The sequence below is a fragment of the Pan paniscus genome, chromosome 16 (assembly GCF_029289425.2).
Source record: "Pan paniscus chromosome 16, NHGRI_mPanPan1-v2.0_pri, whole genome shotgun sequence".
Taxonomy (NCBI): domain Eukaryota; kingdom Metazoa; phylum Chordata; class Mammalia; order Primates; family Hominidae; genus Pan; species Pan paniscus.
The window spans coordinates 70,423,606-70,441,944 of NC_073265.2; the positions used below are offsets into that span (position 1 = coordinate 70,423,606).

Here is an 18,339-nt window from a genome sequence, read left to right on the forward strand (position 1 = left end):
CCTCTGCTCACTAGATGAAGTAGCACCCCTCCACTCATGACAACACAAAGCGTCTCTAAACATTGCTAAATGTCCCTGGGAGGGGTCTGCTATTTGAGGACCAATAGTCTAGACCTACTTCTAGCTGTTTTTTATTTGCCATTTATAAAGGATGCTGTAAAATGGGTATTTATCTCTCTCTCTCTCTCTCCTTCCTTTTCTTTCTTTCCTTTTTTTGTGTCCTATAGAGATTAGAATATGTGGTCTCTAACATGACTTCCAGATATATTAATAATCTGCTTTTAGCATCTGAGCTGGACTTTGATGGAAACTTAGAATATTGGCAGGGGGAGACTGGCTCTCCAGGATGCAGCCGCTGTATGGACCTGTGTACAGTGACTTTGGCACACAGCACCTCTGCAGCGACCTCCAGTGTGGGGCACAGAGATGCTCATTGAGATGTGAAAAGAAGAGTTTAGAACTCTGCGTATATCATTATTTTATCCTTTAAAGTGCATTAATGTGTGTGTGCTTTATACGATCCAAAATAGTTTTTATTTTTTACCTTTAAAAAAGTTTATCTTTTTATTTTTACACTTCATTGTGTAAAATTGACAAAATATTAGTTTTTTTTCTTTTTTTGAGACAAAATGTTTTTAAATGTACATGACATTTTAGCTTAATGGGCATGAGTAAAATTTATTAATAGAATTACATATAAATGTATGTGTGTAGCAAATACCCAAAAGGATTGCTTATTGGGAAGGGTGCACAATCACAAATTGTGGAGAGCATCCTGCGTGCTGTGTGCAGTCATTCATTATATGGAAAACGCCACTGAGTCACTGTTGCTGCAACGATGCCTGCACAGCTTTGTCCTGAGTCATGGACAATGGGCTCCTCCCAGCTCTAAGGTTCACTTTCTTTCAATTGAACAAATGTTTATGAATTGTTTGACAGTAAGGAACAAGGTAAGGACCCTGCAAATGCAAGAGAGAGGGAAGAGGAGACCATCTGTGTGATTATGCACAGGGCATGCTGAAATCCCAGTAGAAGGACCGCATTACTTATACCTGGAGTCCAGGGAAGCCTGCCTTCAGATGACACTTGAACTGGAAAGGACACACATGGGAAGAGCATTCCAGGCAAAGGAGACTGCGTTTGCAAAGGGCCAACACCTCTCCTGGGGAGAAGTGGGGACTGGCAAGAGACATTCAAAATGGGCTGTGTGCTGGTACACTCAGCATGGCTATACTGGCTGTTAAAATACGATAATGTCTCCAACCTGGTTGGAAAATAGCTACTGACTCAAGCTCCTAAAGTGCCCCCTGTGACCCTGGCACCTCCCCGGAGACCCTTGGATTTCCCTACAACCAGCAACTAAAGGGTTAATGTTCAGCCCAATGGTGGGGCCTGCAAGACCCTACCCCAGCATGGTGCCTGGAGTTTGTTTTATTTGGCTAATGTCCAGTGATACTCAAGAAAAACTATAGAGGTGGTTAAATATTTTGAATATCACTCTTGGCTTCATGTATCAATTATCGAACTTGAATTTGATCTTGAAGGTGATGGCCAGCCTGTGAAAGGCTTTGAGGAGGAAAGTGTCATGATTTTATTTTAAAAAGATGATTATGGAGGCACGGGAGGAGGAACTGATGCGGCTTTGAACTAAGGCAGTGTCAGGAAGCACTGGGAAAAGGGCATGGATTAGAGAGAGGCCAGGAAGAGAGAGACAGGGCTCTATAGCTTGGTGGGTATAAGGCCAGGAGAGAAGGAGAAGGTGGACACTCAGATTTGGGGCACATGCCTCTCCCTGAGATTCAAACCCAGGAGGAAAAACAGGTGCACAGGAAAGGTGAAAAGCGGTCATCTGGGAATGTCTGGTCCCTGAGTGGAGGTTGTTTTGGTGTAGATATAGCTGCAACCCACCTACAGTGCTGTCATCTGCTAGGCTGTTTGTCTCTATCACACTCACCTAAGTCTTGGGTAACTGATAGCAAATACAACTCTGGGATTGAGGAGCACCTTTAGCATCCTGCCAGCGGGAGCAAGGAAGAAACCAACGAGCCCAGTGGCTAGGGTTCGCCATGTCCTAGCTCCAAGAACTTCACCTTTGAGGGCTTCTGAGAGGACTGGATATGTTAGCTACGCAAAAGCAGGTGCCCACGTGTGAAAGGGCCTCTGTTGCTCCCCCTCCACCTTCCTCTGAATTTAATATGTGTACATCCCAGTCAGTAAGTGAGTTCATCTTTATCACATTTGGTTCCATACCTGGAGGAGGACTCGACTCCTTTCCCATATACAGTAGACATTTTTGCATTCAACCAGATCCAGCAGACATCATTGACTATTTTATACCAGGTCTTGAGGTAGACACTGGGGATCCAGTGGGGAGTAAATGTGTTCCTACCTTTAAGGCTTCCACTGCAGAGAGGGTCAGAAGGGAGATGAGACATTGAAGGAGGTAGAGGGGTCAGAGTGTGGCAGTCTATATTAATATATGGAGCATTTGGGAGCCACCGCATATTTTTGAGCAAGGGAGAGATAGGACAGGAAAGGAAGGTTAGTCTGGGAGTGAGGGGTACGAGGGAATTGAAGGAGGTCATTTGTGAGTCTGAAATTACAGTTGGTGAAAGCCCCCAAAGGCTTAAACCTGAGGAGAACAAAGCTGAAGTCTGATTAATGGGTTTTGGCAGATTTTTTCCCCCAATATCCCTTCAAAGGCAAAAAATAATAGAGACACTGTTTTTTCCATTAGTAAATACACTCAACATCTCCTTATTTGTCTGTAGCTGTTTCAAAAGAAAATAGCTTTGTTTTTAAGAGCAACTGTGTAGGCCCCGGTGTAGCTCATGCCTGTACTCCTAGTACTTTGGGAATTTGAAATCAGTCTGTGCAACATAGAACCCATCTTTACAAAAAATAAAAAAAATTAGCCAGGTGTGGCGGCACATGCCTGTAGTCCTAGCTACTTGGGAGGCTGAGGTGGGAGGATCACTTGTGCCCAGGAGTTAGAGGTTACAGTGAGCTATGGTAATGACACTGAACTCCACCTTGGGCAACAGAGCAAGATCCTGTCTCAAAAGAAAAAAAAAAAAAGAACAACAACTATTTATAAGTATTTCTATATTTGATAATAATTCAATATAAATTCAGTTATCTTGAAGACTTGGCGTAAGGAGAGCCTGGCTAAATTACTGGGTTCAATTCCTATGGGGAGATGATGTCGCAGAGAAGTCAATTGGTTAATATATAAGGAACTCCTACAAATGCAAGATAAAACTGTAAACACCCCATTAGAAAAATAAGGCAAAGGCTTAAACTGGCAACTCTAAAAGAAGTAATTCGAGGATCCAATAAACATTTCAAAACATGTTCAAATGAAGACAGCAATGAGATACCATTTTCCTTTCATCTGATTGGATGGCAATGACAGAACCATAGAGTGTCAGAACCTACAAGGACCAGCTGATTTGGCTTCCCCGGTCATTTTACAGGTGAGGAAGATAGGCCCAGATAGGAGAAGGGACACACCTAAACCCAGGGGTTAGACAGAGGCAAATTCTGAACAGATCCCCCTCTGATGACAGTGTCTGCTGAGAAGTCGAGACTGATGAACCTTGAAGAGGTTTTGCAACCTGGAAGGAGGCCTGGTTTCTGTCCTGCCAATTTGATCTTGCAGTTTTCCAAAGTGGCCACGAGATGTCAATGTTAATAATGCTAACAAGTCAACACTTGCAATTGCTCAAATATTAAGCTTATTGCAAAATACGAGGGGGTTTTCAGTTTTCAAAATGTACATTCTAAGAGGGGAAAAACCATAAAAACACTGGGATCAGTATGAATTCAATTTTTTTTGACTTTATAAAGAAAACAGTGTATTAGGCACATGTAAAACCTGAATAAAACAGCATTCCTAGGGTTTGCGACAAAGGAAGTTCAGGTTAGCATACAGCCCCTTTGGGACTTTTTATAAACATTGCATCTGGAGCCTGGAGTTCCCTCCAAGAAATTGTACCCTAAACCCCAGGTCCAGGGTTCCTGCATGATGTGCCGAATAGTGATTTCAAAGCCCTCGCTGCTACTTACCATCCTCAGCTAAGCCACTTTGCCCTCATGAAGCCTCAGTTTTCTCTATAGGATTACTAGCTCCCTCTTAGAGTTGTTTAGAAGATTAAATAGAACGAGACAATGTATTTGAGAGAAGCAGGAGGAGATCATGGTTCTGAGTGCTGGCTCTGGGATCAGACAACTCAGTGTGGACACTGTTCGCTTCCTAGCTGCATGTCTTTGGAAGGTCATTGCACCACTTTGGGCCTCCATTCCTTCATAGGTTAAAAAGAGGGCTAAAATATTACCCATCTCTCAGGCTTCCTGTGCAGATTAAGTGGAGTTATGTGGTTAAGCACTGAGCATCCTGTCTAGAACTACGTCAATAAGAATAATAATTGTCAAGACTGCTTGGGTCTCTTGTATGTATCTCTGCCTTGCATTGCTGCATTCTAATTTTTAAATATTTGTCTCTCTTCCACTTAACTATGAGCCCCTCAAATACAGATGCTGGGGGTATACACATATGACTTTAATATCCACATCCCCCATGTTCAGCCCAGGGCTTGGCTCATACTGCTAAATGCTAGTTCTTCCTTCTCCCTCATTTTACAGGTAAATGAAAGCTTGGAGAGGTGGACTGATTTGTCCAGTGGAGCACATGAGTTACTACTTCCTCTCTTACAGCACTTGTCACTCTGAATTGTATGGTGTGTTTACCTCTGTCTACCATGCTTGACCATAAGCTCCCTGAGGGCAGGAAAACTTATCCCAAGTTATGTCTCCAGGGTTAAAATACCATCATTAGCATAGCTAACATTTATTGAGCACGTACTATGTGCCAGACACTCTTCTAAGCATTCTTTTTCATGCATTAACCAATGTAATTCTCACATATAACCTGTAAGCCAGGTACCATCATTATCTGAGTTTTACTGGATTAGAAACTGAGACATGGAGAGATTAACTTACCCAGTGTTACACAGTTGGTAAGTAGGAGAGCCAGCCACTCTGAATCTGGGGCCAGAACACTTCACCCGTAACTTAACCTCTCAGGCAGAAATCCTTCATGAATTTTTGTTGGCTAGAATTGAATCAGTAAGATTGGAGATTGAGCAATACTGTAGTGTATCATGGGGAGTGACCCTAGGTGTGCCCTCAAGTTCCATGTTGAGACCTGCTTCAAATGTACCATCCAAAGGTGACAGGAAGAGCCATGTCTGCAGGGAGAACGTTCTGCAGAACCATGTCTGAGTGAGTGGGAGGGAAGGAGGCAAGGTGCCAGGGGAACTGCTCAGCTCAGGTACCATCCAGTCTTGGGGAGCAGGGAGCAGTGGTGAGGCCTGTGGAGGAAGCCTGGGAGCTGGGCGTCCCCCCATCCCTGCTATGAGTCTATGGTGGGACCACAGTTGTTTGTGAAGGCATGGATGAATCTGGAGGACATTAAGTGAAATAAGCCAGACACAGAAACATAAATACTGCATGATCTCACTCACATGTGGAATCTGAAAGAGTCAAACTCCCAGAAGCAGAGAGTAGAATGGTGGTTCCCAGGGACTGGGAGGTGAGGGAAATGGGAAGATATTGTTCAGAGGATACAAACTTTATACGATGAACAACTTCTAGGGATCTCATGTACAGATCCACGTGGGTGATAACAGATGTGCTATTTGGTTTGATTGAGCACTCCTAGGGTCACTCCCCATGATACATTACAGTATTGCTCAATCTCCAATCTTACTGATTCAATTCTAGCCAACAAAAATTCATGAAGGATTTCTGCCTGAGAGGTTAAGTTACAGGTGAAGTGTTCTGGCTCCAGATTCAGAGTGGCTGGCTCTCCTACTTACCAACTGTGTATCATTGGATAAGTTAACCTCTCCATGACTCAGTTTCTGCTTCCGTAAAAACTCAGATAATGATGGTACCTGGCTTACAGGTTATATGAGAATTACATTGGTTAATGCATGAAAAAGAGTGCTTAGAAGAGTGTCTGGCACATAGTACGTGCTCAATAAATGTTAGCTATGCTAATGATGGTATTTTAACCCTGGTGACACAACTTGGGATAAGTTTTCCTGCCCTCAGGGTAACTTACACAGTGTATATGTATATCAAATCATAATGTTGTATACTTTGAATGTATACACTATTTGTCAATTAAATTTTTTTTTTTTTTTTTTTTTTGAGATGGAGTCTCGCTCTTTCGCCCAGGCTGGAGTGCAGTGGCGCGATCTCGGCTCACTGCAAGCTTCGCCTCCCAGGTTCACGCTGAGAGGTGACAGCGTGCTGGCAGTCCTCACAGCCCTCGCTTGCTCGCTCTCGGCGCCTCCTCTGCCTGGGCTCCCACTTTGGCGGCACTTGAGGAGCCCTTCAGCCCACCGCTGCACTGTGGGAGCCCTTTTCTGGGCTGGCCAAGGCCGGAGCCGGCTCCCTCAGCTTGCAGGGAGGTGTGGAGGGAGAGGCGCGAGCGGGAACCGGGGCTGCGTGTGGCGCTTGCGGGCCAGCTGGAGTTCCGGGTGGGCGTGGGCTTGGCCCGCCCCGCACTCGGAGCAGCCGGCCGGCCCTGCGGGCCCCAGGCAACGAGGGGCTTAGCACCCGGGCCAGCGGCTGTGGAGGATGTACTGGGTCCCCCAGCAGTGCCAGCCCACCGGTGCTGCGCTCGATTTCTTGCCGGGCCTTAGCTGCCTTCCCGCGGGGCAGGGCTCGGGACCTGCAGCCCGCCATACCTGAGCCTCCCACACCCGCCGTGGGCTCCTGTGCGGCCCAAGTCTCCCCGATGAGCACCGCCCCCTGCTCCACGGTGCCCAGTCCCATCGACCACCCAAGGGCTGAGGAGTGCCGGCGCACGGCGCGGGACTGGCAGGCAGCTCCACCTGCAGCCCCGGTGCGGGATCCACTGGGTGAAGCCAGCTGGGCTCCTGAGTCTGGTGGGGACGTGGAGAGTCTTTATGTGTAGCTCAAGGTTTGTAAACACACCAAACAGCACCCTGTGTCTAGCTCAGAGTTTGTGAATGCACCAATCGCCACTCTGTGTCTAGCTACTCTGGTGGGGCCTTGGAGAACCTTTGTGTCCACACTCTGTATCCAGCTAATCTGGTGGGGACGTGGAGCACCTTTGTGTCTAGCTCAGGGAGTGTAAATGCACCAATCAGCGCCCTGTCAAAACAGACCACTGGGCTCTACCAATCAGCAGGATGTGGGTAGGGCCAGATAAGGGAATAAAAGCAGGCTGCCCGAGCCAACAGTGGCAATCCACTCGGGTTCCCTTCTGCACGAAGCTTTGTTCTTTTGCTCTTTGGGTCCACACTGCCTTTATGAGCTGTAACACTCACCGCGAAGGTCTGCAGCTTCACTCCTGAAGCCAGTGAGATCACGAGCCCACCGGGAGGAACGAACAACTCCAGACGCGCCACCTTAAGAGCTGTAACACTCACCGCGAAAGTCTGCAGCTTCACTCCTGAGCCAGCGAGACCACGAACCCGCCAGAAAGAAGAAACTCTGAACACATCTGAACATCAGAAGGAGCAAACTCCGGACACGTCGCCTTTAAGAACTGTAACACTGACCGCGAGGGTCCGAGGCTTCATTCTTGAAGTCAGTGAGACCAAGAACCCACCAATTCCGGACACAGCGCCATTCTCCTGCCTCAGCCTCCCGTGTAGCTGGGACTACAGGTGCCCACCATCCCGCCTGGCTAATTTTTTTTTTTTTTCTTTTTTTGTATTTTTAGTAGAGACGGGGTTTCACCATGTTAGCTAGGATGGTCTGGATCTCCTGACCTTGTGATCCGCCCACCTTGGCCTCCCAAAGTGTTGGGATTACAGGCGTGAGCCACTGCGCCCGGCCAATTAAATACTTTAAAATAAAAAATGTCTTAAGAAGGTGGTTCTTAGTTCCCTGAGCACCCACAGGTGCCTCAGCACCCCTGGAAACTCAGTCGCCCGCCACATCCCTCCAGCCCGGACGGACAGTGCATGGGACTCGTCTCCCCAGCTCTGTCAATGGGTAGTGGTTCTCCGGAGCCCTGTGCTGAAAAAGATTAGAGAAATGTCCAGTCTCTGTGGGAAGAGCATTCGAGATGCCCTCTTGTGTCCAGGAGGGGATCGTGGGCCACATTTTAGCCTGTCCTGCCCAGGCCCTCCCTTTCTGATAAACCCAAATTCTTGCAGCTTCTGCAGGCCTCCCTGGGCAGCCAGGCTGGCATTGGGGTTGTGGGCTTTGTCTGGGGAGCTGAGAAAAACAGGCGGATCTCCCCAGGACTCCACCCTAGAATACTGGCACTATGCGTCCCATGCTCTAACTCACGCATGCAAGTCATGCATGAACACTCTGCCTCCCTCCCAGAAGGAGCTGGAGATGGTGTCTCCTGTGGCCATCCCTAGCTGCTAAGCAAGTATCCTCCCTTCCTCCATCCCTGCATCATCTCTGCGCTGTGTTATTGTTGGCTGACATGGACAAGGTTGAACATTTGCCAAACATCTGCTCATGTCTCCTGAATGTGCTCCCAAACAGGCGGGCAGGAAGCAGCACCACCCTTGAAATGCACTGCCAGGGCCTGTGAGCTGCCACACCAGGACACTGCCTGGCTTGCTTGGGGCTGGCGGGATCCCCTGAGCTGAGATCTGGTCTCCCTTTGGGAAGGGTGGGAGAATGGTGAGAGAAGCCTCTTGGTTTTACATCCTTCCTTCCCTCCAAGTAGGGATAATGCTATGGGTTAGAGACATTCAACAGAGGCCTGCCGCAGGTGGCTGGAGATGGAAAGAGGAGGAGGTTAGGGTCCCCCTGGGAGACAGAGGGGAGGGAGTGGCCTCTACTTCTGGGATAGAGATGGGAAGCAGACAAGGATGTGAGTGCAAACAGCTCATTTGAGAGGTGATATGAGACAGGAAAGAGAGGCAAGTCAATAAAAGGTGCTTTTTACCAAGCAGGTAGCACTGGGGGCAGCTGGAACTCCATACCACTACAGAACCTGAGAGGCAGGATGTGCCTCAGCAAAACCCCACCTGAGGGGTGAGCACGTGGGGAGATTTGCTTCTCATCTCACATCTGTCTTTGATTGAGGACTGCTCTGGGGACGGGAACTCCTTGGCTTTTTTGTCCTGCTGCAGGGAGTGGGCTGAGAGAAAGCCCTAAGGGGAAGCCCCAGGTACTTGCAGTAGGAAGCCACAGAGGAAATTTGGGCAGGACAGGACAGTTCCTGTTACAAGTGGCAAACAAAAGTCGAAGATAAAGGGTAGATGGGGGGGCATGGACCCGTTGCTTATTTCTCTCCTCCTCTCTTCCTGTGTCTTCTTTTTCTATTACTCTTAATGGTTACTTGCTCACCTCTTCTCTCTCCTCCCCTGCCCGTCTCTCCCCTGCCACTTCTCCTATCTCCCTTTCTGTTATCTCTCTTTCTCTCTCTCTCTTTCCCTATGTACCTGCCTCTCCTCCTCTCTGTTTTCCTTATGTATCCCAGACATGGAACAAGCAAGTAATGGATTGATAAAGTGCCTTCATTCCTACCGCCCAAGCAGGGGCCCTTTAGTCTAGTCCCAGGGAGACACTTCCTCCTGTCCCCAGGATGAACGCTGCTCCACTAGTCCCTTAGCTGGTAAAGAGATCTTGGACCACTTTATGTTGGCAAACACAGGCTCAGTTTGGCAATTACAATGTTGTTTTTCCGTGTCATAATGAAATTCTGAACTTAATGTAAAGTTGAATCTTTCCTCCTCCTCCAGCTCGGCTCACTGCTGGCAGGAGGCCCCTGGTAGATTTGCTTCTCCACCTCGCCAACTGCAGTTTCTGACCCTTTTGGGGTTGAAGTTTGAGGGCAGGAAAATAAATGAGATCATCAGGAAAGTTCTTTCTCGACACCAGTTCTGAGAGATCTAGCTTCTGGGTTCTCTGGTATTGGCAGATGGCCAAGGTCACTGTCTATCTTGAGTGTTTTGAGACTTCCTTGGGGATCTCCCACTCTGCGGGGTCTTTCCTAGGGTTTCTATGGAAGGCAGATTGGTCTCTCATCCAACTCATTGCTTGCTCTCAGCCTCTGGGCATCCCCCATACTTTTGGGTTCCTACTGTTGAGGTCTGTCTTCTCTTTCAAGGACACCACTTAGATGGGGCCGAGGATGATCCCACATTCTCTCTCTCTCCTTCTTGTAGCCCACATCTGGCCCACAGGAAACAGCCACGGACTCTTCCAGCTCCAACAAATTCTGGGTGCATAGATCCAGCCCCATGAAGCCACTCTTTCTTCTTGCCACCAAAGCAGCAACTCAATATTTCCTCATTTCTCTCTCTTTTTAGCCTTTCCAGGTGGGAGTCAGCACCAGTACTGGGTTTCCTTCAAATGGCAGAGGGTGCTAATCAATATCCCTGGGTGACCTCCTTGAGGCTGTCTTCTGTTAACTTCAGGTGGAGGGGGACATATTCTCATCCCTCTTTGGGGATGATGCAAGGACAGAGAACACCACCAGTTTTCTCCAAAAAACCCTTTTCTCATCTCTAACTCTTATAAATCTCTATGAATAGAAAATGTAGGAGAAAAAAACTCACAATAAAAAATAATAGTACGACCATAAAAAAATAATATGAGGCAGGACATGGTGGCTCATGCCTGTAATCTCAACTCTTTGGGAGGCTGAAACAGGAGGATTGCTTGAGCCCAGGAGTTTGAGATATTGCAGTGAGCTTTGATTACACCACTGCCTGGGCAACAGAGAGCTACCCCATCTCTAAAAAAGAAAAAAATAATAATACAAATAAAAACCAACACAGTATAACAACTGTTTATATAGCATTTACATTGTATTGGGTACTATAAGTAATCTAGATATGATTTAAAATATATAGGAAGATGTGCATGGGTTATATGCAAAGACTACACCATTTACTTGTAGTTGGAACATGTACTCGCACTGTAGTTTTTTTGTTTTTGTTTTTTTTTTTTTTTTTTGAGATGGAGTCTCATTCTGTCACCCAGGATGGGGTGCAGTGGCACGATCTTGACTCCCTGCAACCTCTGCCTCCCGGGTTCACGCAATTCTTCTGCCTCAGCCTCCCAAGTAGCTGGGATTACAGGTGCCCACCACCACGCCTGGCTAATATTTTTTAATTTTTTTTTTTTTTTTTTTTTAGTATAGCCGGGGTTTCACATGTTGGCCAGACTGGTCTTGAACTCTTGACCTTGTGATCTGCCTACCTTGGCCTCCCAAAGTGCAGGGGATTACAGGCTTTTTGTTTTTTGTTTTTTGATAGGATCTTGCTCTGTCACCCAGGCTAGAGTGCAGCAGTGTGATTGTAACTCACTGTAACCTCGAAGTCCCGCTGCCTCAGCTTCCCAAGCACCTAGGACTACAGGTATGTTCCATGCCAACTTCACACTACAATTTAAATGTGCAAAACAAAGGACTCCTATTTTCTACAGTTATATGATTTTCTTAACAAATCTCTACCACCTGGCAAAGGTGTGATGGGGAGGAGATGAATTAGATTTAAATAAACCATAAAATCTTATTCTGATGCAATAATTCAAACAGTCCCTTTAGGTAAAATTTTTGATCTCTTAGGTTTGTCCCCACCATCCTTCCCTAACCCAAGATGGTATGTAGTGCATGTGGAGGGCTTACAAACTGTGCATGGCAGCAGGGGAAAAGGCGGGTTCTTGAGTCCATGAGTTGTCCTGGAGGGTCCTTGCTGAGCTCTGCCATGAGGCACCTGGACTGCTCTGGGCTGGTGACTGCTGAAGGCTGACCAGCTCCCTCTGCTGATACTGGCCATAGTTGTCTGTGGCTGGAGTGATTGGTGATCTGGCCTGGTCAGTACTGTATAGTCCTTCTTGGTTGACCAAACCTCCCCTCAGTTCTCGATGGCACTATGGCTGCCCTACTGCCTTCAGGTACAGGCCACTTTCTCCCTACAGTAGGGACCTCCTCTAGTAAACTCTCCTGCTGAATCCTCAGCTAACTTCTGCTTATCTTCTTCCACAAACTGAACTTTTCAATCATGACCACAGCACACAGGAATGAAAAGCAGCTTGTTTGTGCTCAACTCAAGCCCCATCTCCCTGATCCTGCTAAATCATGAGTTTACTTTGATGTGGTTTCCCTTTAAGTTCTGCAAGTCATGATTTCCCTACAGTTGTATATGAGAGGTGACTCCAGCTTGAATTGGGCTTTCCTCTGAAGTCAAGTCACCTCTCTGCCTCTCTCCTCCAAAGTCAAGTTGCCTGTCCTCGACATCCAGCTGCTTCTCCCATCTACTGGCTGAGTCTGGGGTCTTTATAGGCACAGGATGGAGGGTGGGATGGGCTGTAGGTAGTTTTGGAAAAGGCAATATTCAGTTGATAAAAAGACATTATTCAGAAAGAACCAATTGGGAAAGAGTGGGCACACAGGGATAGAAGTTCTCATTTTGTGCCATGAGTTTCATGCTTTTCAGCTTGAATATTGAGCTTTGCCAGGGACCCTCCCCTGCTTGCCTAGAGATTCTTTACTTCCTGTTTCTATCTATATATTAATCCTGATATTTTAGGGAAGTTTAGGAAAATGCCCCCACCTGGATGCTGCTATGGGGCCTGCACGGAGTTGGCTCCTGCCTGCGCCAAAGTGGCTGGCTGGTTCTAGCACTCGCTCACCTATGCACTCCCTCCCCTAAAGCATGGGGCTCAGTGGGTCCGAGTAAATGGAGTTTGATTCTGCTGGCACTGAAGCAGCCTGCACTTGCTTTCCTACATGCTCTCTCCCATGAAGGGTTGAGCATGGCAGGCTGAGTAAACAAGACACCCCTGTCATGGGTCCCATGTAGGGGTCAAGAAAACAGCCTGTGTCAATATTATGCCCCTTTTTCCTTCTCTTACCAATGTCCTCTTCTGTCCATTATTCTTTGAGACCAGAGGTGTTAGCTCCAATCTCTACTTCTTCTATGTTATACCATCTCCCCCAGGGTAGCATCTTAGGCCGTTGTCTCCCTCCAAGGCCGAAGGTATTTGCTTTCTATTATGGAATGAATCATGAAGTTTAGCAACCAGGCCTGCCTCCTAATAAGCCAAAGAGGAATGGAGGTAAGAAAACCAATTGGTTTTCTTTCTTGCAATAAATCTAGCTTATAGAACTACTGCATGGCTGGAGATCCAGAAAATCCTATGCGGATGCCAGAAGCTGAATGACTCGTGTTGCCTTCCTACTCTACTGGTCTGTACTTGCTTGCCTCTTCTCCCATCTCCAGGCAGGTGTATGCCTCACACTGCCTAGGAAAAGAATGGAAACAAATGCAAAAAGAAAAGCATATTCCTATATTATAAAATAATATACAATATCTAAATGCTGTAATTACACAAATAGGAACATGAGAGAACAGAAGAGGGAGAGACTCAGGGAGGCTTCGTAATTGGGAAGACTTCATAGAGTAAGGGCCATTCCAGTAGAGAGAGGGGCCTATATACTAGTGTGTAACTTTTTTACTTCTTTAGTTTTTTGAGACAGGGTCTTGCTCTGTTGCCCAGGCTGGAGTGCAGTGGCATGATCTAAGCTCACTGCAACCTCCATCTCCTGGGCTCAAGCAATCCTCCCACCTCAGTGTCCCGAGTAACTGGGACTACAGGTGTGCACCACCACACCCAGCTAATTTTTGTATTTTTTTGTAGAGATGGGGTTTCACCACATTGCCCAGGCTGGTCTCTAACTCCTGGGCTTAAGCAATCCTCCCACCTTAGCCTCCCAAAGTGCTGAGATTACAGGTGTGAGCCACTGTGCCTGGCCTAATGTGTAATCTTGAAAGACCCATTCAGAGGACTAGACGTCAGAAGAAAAAGTCAGTTAACTGTTAGGAACCATACCCTCCAAGCAACTGAATTACCTATTGACTTTAGTATTTGTGAATTTTTCTGATTAAAACATAATAAATGCTCACTGGATTAAGTAAATGCTCACTATATACTTATACTGGATATAAGTACCTGTACTGTTAATTTTTCATGTGTCTCCTTAACATACATTTTATATGCCATAAAGAGCCATCAGACTCATATCAGACTTCCTATGAGAAAACACATTACCTGTATAAACCCCTGAATATTGGGATTAATTTGTGATGGTAATATTTCCTGACTTGTTCTAATTAATTTAGAAATTGGTAGTAGAAATGGAATGCTGCGTTGACAGATTGGCTAGGCAACAGCAGTGAGGAAAAAAACTAAAATATGTGCATTGACAGATTGGTTAGGCAGCAGCAGTGAGGAAACAGAATCAGACTGAAAACCCTGCAGCCCCTGCTGTACAGTGGTAAAATATTTGTAAGACTAGCCTGCAATAACTTGGAAGGCTTATTCACTTCCTAATAAACTTGTAGCTCTAGGGGAAGGGGTTGAAAATAGAATGTTGGTAGCATGTACTGATTATTACTGTGCTTAACAAAATTTACAAGGAAGAGATAAGCACAGAAAATAATTGACTAGTTTCTAGGAGTAATAAAAGAAAATAGAGAAAGGCCAGAAATTAAAGTTGAAAAGCTAACTGCCTTTAGATGATAAATGCTAAGTAATGGAATGTAGAAAGATTTTAAATGGCCAAAGGCAAATATCAAATTAAGGGTGTGCTTTCCAGTTGGAATTAAGGCAAAAGTCAAATGAAGGGTGTGTTCCATACCTATTGTTAAAATTTCCCTCTGGCTAAAATGTATCAGAGCAAATATTAGATTAGGGCTGTGGCCTTGACACCTATGGCTCCAAGTTGCCTCAAGGTAGCCACCAACACACTGAGTAAAAGAAGCTGGGGTGCCCAGAATGAAGAAATAAGGCAGATCTGGAAAACAAGCCTTCTAAGAACAATGGGTGTGGTTCTTGGAAGAGGAACTGACTGCTAAACTTAGACACTCGTACACCAGTACACCAACAAAACAAAGCAACCTCCCCTCGCATGATTCTGGCCTTAAAAGCCCTGTGATTATTTGGGACCTATAACCACTCTTGAGACTCCAAGAGGCAAACAGGCTGGAAAAGCTATGCAGCCCCCCTGGAGGACACATTTTCTGAAACCTACTTCAGATGAGGCCAAGGAGGCAAGGGAAAAGGAAGAAACTTCTGAAATAGGTCCTTGGAGGGCAATAAAAAAGGGAGTGTCCTCCAGAGAGCAGCGTAAAGGACTAACTAGGGAACATCTCCCACCCTCGAGGTCAGAGGTCCTCACAATGGCTGTCCAGTAGGATTGCAGAATTTCTATGGTTCTATGACTGCTGGAGTCTCCCATTTTTCTCCTCTTTGAATGAGAGTCCTTATGGCTATTGTCTTGTCTCTGTTCCACCACTGAATACTGGTACGTAGAAGGAAGGTAACTTGACTTTTCAGATCAGCAGTTGACAAACTATTGGCCACTGGCCAAATACAGCCTACAAGCCTTTTGCCTATTTTTTCTTCTTCTTTTTTTTTTTTTTTTTTTTTTTTTTTTTTTTTTGAGACAGGTTCTCACTCTGTCACCCAGCTGGAGTGCAGTGGCACGATCTCGGCTCACTGCAACCTCTGCCTCCCAGGTTCCAGCGATTCTCATGCTTCAGCCTCCTGAGTAGCTAGGACTACAGGCATGCACCACCACACCTAGCTAACTTTTGTGTGTGTGTGTGTGTTTTCAATAGGGATGGGGTTTCACTGTGTTGGCCAGGCTGGTCTTGAACTCCTGACCTCCAGCAATCTGTCAGCCTTGGCTTCCCAAAGTGCTGGGATTACAGGCATGAACCACTGCACCTGGACCCTTCTGGCTGTTTTTGTAAATAAAGTTAGATTTATTTACAAAAGCCAAGCTCATCATTTGCATACTGTCTGTGACTGCTTTTTGTGCTACAATGGCGAGTTGAGGAGTTGCAACTGAGATGTGATAGCCTGCAAGCCTTACATACTTACCACTTTGGCCCTTTGAGGAAATATTTGGTGACCCCTGTTCTAGGATGATAGTCCCCTCGACCACGAGGAGCCACATCTGACTCAATGCAGAGACCACCGTGCATCTTCTGGAGATTCTAATCTTTTGAGCTGGGTGCCTGGACTGGATGGGACTTTGTGTTGTCTCTCATGGAGTAAGAGTGAGTGTTTGTTTGTTTTGTGGAGAAAGGAGGGAGAAGAGGGACATTTGGTGACCAGAATGTGGCTGAGATAATGAATACTCACGAAATATCCATGTGCTCTTCCTAGCTGCTTTGTAGTTGGGTGTGGTCAGAAAATAAGTTCTAGGCAATAGATCATGAGTAAAAATGTCATATATCCACTCCTGGCCTGAGGCGTTGAAAAACTCTTGTATAATTCTTTGTGCTTTCTCATCCTCCAATGTGGAGCTCTGAAAACACTGTGTTAAGATGATGGAGACACAAGGTGGAGACAGCCTGGATCCCTGAGTCACTTTAGAAGGTCTGACTGATAACAATAAACATCACAGCTAAGTCATAATTTAAATAAAATTCAGTTTATACTTACATATTATTGATAGTGACAGGAGGCAGAGAAATTCTAGGCAGACGGGGCAGATCCCTGGCGAAGCCCCACTCTCAAGTCAAAAAGCCTGAGACGGAGGCCCAAAGTGAGAACTTCTATCCCTGTTTTCCTGCTCAAATGTTGCCTTTTCCTAAATTACCCATCGCCCCACCCCATTCCATCCTGTGCCTATAAAGACCCCAGACTCAGCTGGCAGAGGGTAGAAGCCACTGGACGTTGGGGACTATGGCTGGACATCAGACAGAAGTGACTAGACTTCAGAGAGCTTGATGGCATAACTTCAGAGAAGAATCCAGCTAGAGATGGCTGGACTCCAGGGGGAGATTACCTACTTGTCCCATCCCCTTTTCAGCTCCCCTTCCCACTGAGAGCCACTTTCACTGGGGACAATAAAATCCCCTGTATTTACCATCCTTCAATTCATTCATGCAACCTCATTTTTCCTGAACAATAGATAAGAGCTCAAGAGCCATGAGTGCAGATACAAAGGGCCCGCTGAGCTGTTAATACTTAAGCCATCTATGGATGGCAGAGCTAAAAGAGCTCTGGGGCTTCAGGGGTTTCAGGCATCACCCACCCCAGATGCTGCTTCAGGGCCTGCACAAAGTTTGTTCCTGCCTGCATAGAAAAGCACTTGCCCTGCTCCCACACCTGCCCACCTGTGTGCTCCCTCTCATGACGGGTAGAACACAGTGGGTCCCAGCGAGTGCTGGTGCAGAAGTGGCCAGCTGGTTCCAGCACTCATATACCCTAGTTCCCACCTTGTTTGCTCACGTGCTCCCTCCCACGAGGAGGAGTTGAGAGTGGTGGACTGAGTAAACAAGTCCCTCCTATTGTGAGTCCCACTAAGAGGTCAGGGAAATATCCTGTTTTGTTATGTATATTTAATAATACAATTATATTTATGTTATTAATAGTTTCCCATACTATGTAAAATAGTCTTTGGAAACATGATTTGTAATAACTTTATGTTATTCCATTGGATTATTTCATTGATAATGCTCCATTCTTGGAAAGGTATCCTGAGAAAGACAAGTTCATTCACTGCTTGTAGGAAAACAATTTAGTGCAATTTTTCTGAAGTGCATAATAAGAGATGTCAATTAGCCGGGTGTGGTGGAACACACCTGTAGTCCCAGCTACTCATGAGACTGAAGCAGGAGGATTGCTTGAGCCCAGGAGGCAGAGGTTGCAGTGAATGGAGACAGCACAACTGCACTCCCACCTGAGTGACAGAGTGAGACCCTGTCTCAAAAAGTAAATAAATAAAGAGATGTGAGCAAAAATTTATCAACCAAGATTTTTGTTTTAGCTTAATTTGTAATAACAAAATTGGAAATGACCTAAATGTCCAACAGTAACCAATCTGTTTAATAAATGACAGTGCATCTCCAGGCATCGCCTGTGTGTTGATGTGGCTTCTTTAGCATCAAGTGGCTGGAACTTGAGACATAGAACATGGATCTGATCTAACAATTGGCAGCTTGAATGCTCTGTCTTTCACACTGTACCTATTCATTTCCTGCCGACTGCCTTGGATTATAGATAGGGCTGGCTGAGGTTTTTCTCTTAATTTTCTTGGCAACTCATGACTTCTGGCTGCAAAGACTTTTCAGATGGTCTCTTGGACATCAAACAGCTACAGGCCAACATTTGGTTACATAAAGTGCAAATGAATCATGAACATGTGGATTCTATTTCTATTCAAATACACAGGGATTTCAAATTATGGGAAATGGACTATGGGCTGTACAAATTAGCACGAGGTTTGGGAAGTCAATGGAAATGCTGAACAGATTCTCAGTTATGTCCATCTACTCTTCCCCAAAACATTCTTCCTTAGCACCC

At 46.0% G+C, this 18,339-nt stretch overlaps 1 protein-coding gene across 1 annotated transcript in view; it reads left to right on the forward strand.

The window, feature by feature from the left end:
- The first annotated feature begins 10,348 nt into the window (after positions 1–10,348).
- The window catches only part of IL16 (interleukin 16), a 147,494-nt gene continuing 139,503 nt past the window's right edge, over positions 10,349–18,339 (forward strand). Inside the window, exon 1 of the mRNA XM_063596883.1 lies at positions 10,349–11,375. The gene's annotated coding sequence lies outside the window, so the exon portion shown is untranslated. The remainder of the gene's footprint in view (positions 11,376–18,339) is intronic.